Source organism: Oncorhynchus kisutch, unplaced genomic scaffold (genome assembly GCF_002021735.2).
Source record: "Oncorhynchus kisutch isolate 150728-3 unplaced genomic scaffold, Okis_V2 scaffold3983, whole genome shotgun sequence".
NCBI classification, from domain to species: Eukaryota; Metazoa; Chordata; class Actinopteri; order Salmoniformes; family Salmonidae; genus Oncorhynchus; species Oncorhynchus kisutch.
The window spans coordinates 237,501-243,136 of NW_022265928.1; positions in this window are offsets into that span (position 1 = coordinate 237,501).

The window sequence follows — 5,636 nt, forward strand, 5'->3', positions numbered from 1 at the left end:
TGTGTGTGTGTGTGTGTGTGTGTGTGTGTGTGTGTGTGTGTGTGTGTGTGTGTGTGTGTGTGTGTGTGTGTGTGTGTGTGTGTGTGTGTGTGTGTGGGGACATGCTGGATGTGAAGGAACGCAGGGCCAACGTCCTCCAGAGGAAGGCATGTCAGAGATGACTAACAGGGAGGATGGTTTTGTTGGTCAACTTGTTCCTCTTATGAAAGTTTCAAGGAAGTACAAAGAGTGTGACGGAAAGAGAATCACTCCTCTTGGCATAACTGTATTGGACAGACAACTGAGTTTCACTCGGGATACGCAGTGAATTTGCTGTCGTAGTGAATCTTTTCTGTTGATTCACAACTCTATTGATTCACAACTCTATTGATTCACAACTCAATTGATTCACAACTCGATTGATTCACAACTCTATTGAATCTCAACTCTATTGATTCACAACTCAATTGAGTCACAACTCGATTGATTCACAACTCTATTGAATCTCAACTCTATTGATTCACAACTCTATTGATTCACAACTCAATTGATTCACAACTCGATTGATTCACAACTCTATTGAATCTCAACTCTATTGATTCACAACTCTATTGATTCACAACTCAATTGAGTCACAACTCGATTGATTCACAACTCTATTGAATCTCAACTCTATTGATTCACAACTCTATTGATTCACAACTCAATTGAGTCACAACTCGATTGATTCACAACTCTATTGAATCTCAACTCAATTGAGTCACAACTCGATTGATTCACAACACTATTGAATCTCAACTCTATTGATTCACAACTCAATTGAGTCACAAATCTATTGATTCACAACTCTATTGATTCACAAATCTATTGATTCACAACTCAATTGAGTCACAACTCGATTGATTCACAACACTATTGAATCTCAACTCTATTGATTCACAACTCAATTGAGTCACAACTCGATTGATTCACAACACTATTGAATCTCAACTCTATTGATTCACAACTCAATTGAGTCACAAATCTATTGATTCACAACTCTATTGATTCACAAATCTATTGATTCACAACTCAATTGAGTCACAACTCGATTGATTCACAACACTATTGAATCTCAACTCTATTGATTCACAACTCAATTGAGTCACAACTCTATTGATTCACAACTCTATTGATTCACAACTCTATTGAATATTAACTCTATTGATTCACAAATCTATTGAATCTCAACTCTATTGATTCACAACTCTATTGAATATTAACTCTATTGATTCACAACTCTATTGAATCTCAATTCTATTGATTCACAAGTCTATTGATTCACAACTATTGATTCACCTCTTTTGCTACACATGACCTGCTTTTCCTGACTGCCACTAGATGGCAGTATGAGACCATGTTGTTTGACCCTTCTCCAGTCGTCAAAAAGACCAGAGGAAAATGATTTCTCCCCATTGTCCTGGAGAATACATTTCAGATGTCCTGTGTCTGATAACTCCAGAGTTCACTCTAATCAACCATCGTCACTTAGTCATCAACCAGCCAGAATACCAACCCAGAATGGTTCTTCTGTGATCAACCATCGTCACTTAGTCATCAACCAGCCAGAATACCAACCCAGAATGGTTCTTCTGTGACCCTGCAGCAGAACATGAGACCTACCAGAGCCTCCATGTGGAGATGGAGAAAGGGTTTGTGTTTGTGTGTACATGTCAGGGTTCACAGAGAAAGTCAGGCTCAGCAGTATTACATGGCTGAGGAGCAGAGAGGGAGGTTGTGTCTCAGCATTATTACATGGCTGAGGAGCAGAGAGTGAAGGTTGTGTCTCAGCAGTATTACATGGCTGAGGAGGAGAGAGGGAGGTTGTGTCTCAGCAGTATTACATGGCTGAGGAGGAGAGAGGGAGGTTGTGTCTCAGCAGTATTACATGGCTGAGGAGCAGAGAGGGAGGTTGTGTCTCAGCAGTATTACATGGCTGAGGAGGAGAGAGGGAGGTTGTATCTCAGCAGTATTACATGGCTGAGGAGGAGAGAGGGAGGTTGTGTCTCAGCAGTATTACATGGCTGAGGAGGAGAGAGGGAGGTTGTGTCTCAGCAGTATTACATGGCTGAGGAGGAGAGAGGGAGGTTGTGCTGTTTGGGGGTGGATGAGATTACATGGATCATTTATCATGCTGAAACAATGTGACCTCAAATGAATCTGCTCTTACTCTCAATCTGTATCTCAAATGGCACCCCAGTCCTTATTTAGTGCACTTCGTTTGACCAGGGCTCATGGGGCTCAAGAGCAGTGCACCATGTAGGGAAGTAGTGTGCCATTTGGGAAGCAGACCCAGTCTCTCATATCCTGATAGGACATCATACCTCCTCTCTGTCCTGTCCTTGTCTTTCTTTGGGAAGCAGAGCCAGTCTCTCAGAGCCTGATAGGACATCATACCTCCTCTCTGTCCTGTCCTTATCTTTCTTTGGGAAGCAGAGCCAGTCTCTCAGAGCCTGATAGGACATCATACCTCCTCTCTGTCCTGTCCTTGTCTTTCTTTGGGAAGCAGAGCCAGTCTCTCAGAGCCTGATAGGACATCATACCTCCTCTCTGTCCTGTCCTTGTCTTTCTTTGGGAAGCAGAGCCAGTCTCCCAGAGCCTGATAGGACATCATACCTCCTCTCTGTCCTGTCCTTGTCTTTCTTTGGGAAGCAGAGCCAGTCTCTCAGAGCCTGATAGGACATCATACCTCCTCTCTGTCCTGTCCTTGTCTTTCTTTGGGAAGCAGAGCCAGTCTCCCAGAGCCTGATAGGACATCATACCTCCTCTCTGTCCTGTCCTTGTCTTTCTTTGGGAAGCAGAGCCAGTCTCCCAGAGCCTGATAGGACATCATACCTCCTCTCTGTCCTGTCCTTGTCTTTCTTTGGGAAGCAGAGCCAGTCTCTCAGAGCCTGATAGGACATCATACCTCCTCTCTGTCCTGTCCTTGTCTTTCTTTGGGAAGCAGAGCCAGTCTCTCAGAGCCTGATAGGACATCATACCTCCTCTCTGTCCTGTCCTTGTCTTTCTTTGGGAAGCAGAGCCAGTCTCTCAGAGCCTGATAGGACATCATACCTCCTCTCTGTCCTGTCCTTGTCTTTCTTTGGGAAGCAGAGCCAGTCTCTCAGAGCCTGATAGGACATCATACCTCCTCTCTGTCCTGTCCTTGTCTTTCTTTGGGAAGCAGAGCCAGTCTCTCAGAGCCTGATAGGACATCATACCTCCTCTCTGTCCTGTCCTTGTCTTTCTTTGGGAAGCAGAGCCAGTCTCTCAGAGCCTGATAGGACATCATACCTCCTCTCTGTCCTGTCCTTGTCTTTCTTTGGCCTCAACGTCAGTCAGTCAGCGAGAGCTAAGAGACATACATCTTCTGGGGGAAGATTTCTGGGTCCTCACTTGGGTCAGTGTGTGTGTGTGTGTGTGTGTGTGTGTGCGCGTGCGCGGATCTGTAGCACTCTGTGTATGTGTGTGCACTTGCACATGTGTGTGTACGTGTATGTGTCTGTGTGGTGTGTGTGTATATCCGTGTGTGTGTTTATCCGTGTGTGTATGTGGTTGCGGTGGGTCACGGTTCGATCAGGAAGCTACAGAGGAGTAATAGCAGCAGATCTGAGGGTCAATGGTTTCAACAGACACATACATACTGGAACCAGTCCCAACTAGACACACACACACACACACACACACACACACACACACACACACACACACACACACACACACACACACACACACACACACACACACACACACACACACACACACACACACACACACACACACACACACACACACACATGCGGACGGACTACAGTATGCTGAAGCCGTTCCCCTCTCTGTGGGCTGGTCCTGGTTGAGAGGGTTGAGAGGAGGAGTAGAGACAGGGGGTCATCCCAGCCCGCCCCAGCCCCAGCAGGGCCACATCCATCTTTCTGACAGCCCTCTCCTCCAGGGAGGGAGGGGGAGAGAGAGGGAGGGAGGGATGGAGGGAGAGAGGGAGGGAGGGAGGAGGGAGGGAGGGAGGGAGAGGGAGGGAGGGAGGGAGGGGAGGGAGGGGGAGGGAGGGAGGGAGGGGAGGGAGGGAGGGAGGGAGGGAGGGAGGGAGGGAGGAGGGAGGGAGGGAGGGAGGGAGGGAGGGAGGGAGGGAGGGAGGGAGGGAGGGAGAGCCATGGTCTGAGGAGAGATGTAGCAATGTAGAGGTGGTTGGCTCCGCTTTGGTGAGATCACAGAACCACTACTACCAGCCTTCAGGCTGACCGCCTGGCTGGATCTATATCTCTCTGGATCTATATCTGTCTGGATCTATATCAGTCTGTCTGGATCTATATCTGTCTGGATCTATATCTGTCTGTCTTGGATCTATATCTGTCTGTCTGGATCTATATCTGTCTGTCTGGATCTATATCTGTCTGTGTGGATCTATATCTGTCTGTCTGGATCTATATCTGTCTGGATCTATATCTGTCTGTCTGGATCTTTATCTGTCTGTGTGGATCTATATATGTCTGTGTGAATCTATATCTGTGTGTATCTATATCTGTCTGTCTGGATCTATATCTGTCTGGATCTATATCTGTGTGGATCTATATCTGTCTGGATCTATATCTGTCTGGATCTATATTGTCTGGATCTATATCTGTGTGGATCTATATCTGTCTGGATCTAATCTGTCTGGATCTACATCTGTCTGGATCTACATCTGTCTGGATCTATATCTGTCTGGATCTATATCTGTCTGGATCTATATCTGTCTGGATCTATATCTGTCTGGATCTATATCTGTCTGGATCTATATCTGTCTGGATCTATATCTGTGTGGATCTATATCTGTCTGTCTGGATCTATATCTGTATATATCCGCCCCAGCCCAGCAGGGCCACATCCATCTTTCTGACAGCCCTCTCCTCCAGGGAGGGAGGGGGGAGAGAGAGGAGGGAGGGATGGAGGGGAGAGAGAGGGAGGGAGGGAGGGGGAGAGAGAGAGAGGGAGGGAGGGAGGGGGGAGAGAGAGAGAGGGAGGGAGGGAGGGGGAGAGAGAGAGAGAGAGGAGGGAGGAGGAGGGAGGGAGGGAGGGAGGGAGGAGGGAGGGAGGGAGGAGGGAGGGAGGGGGGAGGGAGGGGGAGGGGGAGGGAGAGGGAGGGAGGGAGGAGAGCCATGTCTGAGGAGAGATGTAGCAATGTAGAGGTGGTTGGCTCCGCTTTGGTGAGATCACAGAACCACTACTACCAGCCCTTCAGGCTGACCGCCTGGCTGGATCTATATCTCTCTGGATCTATATCTGTCTGGATCTATATCAGTCTGTCTGGATCTATATCTGTCTGGATCTATATCTGTCTGTCTGGATCTATATCTGTCTGGATCTATATCTGCCTGTCTGGATCTATATCTGTCTGTCTGGATCTATATCTGTCTGTGTGGATCTATATCTGTCTGGATCTATATCAGTCTGTCTGGATCTATATCTGTCTGGATCTATATCTGTCTGTCTGGATCTATATCTGTGTGGATCTATATCTGTCTGTCTGGATCTATATCTGTCTGTCTGGATCTATATCTGTCTGGATCTATATCTGTCTGTGTGGATCTATATCTGTCTGTGTGGATCTATATCTGTCTGTGTGGATCTATATCTCTGTGGAT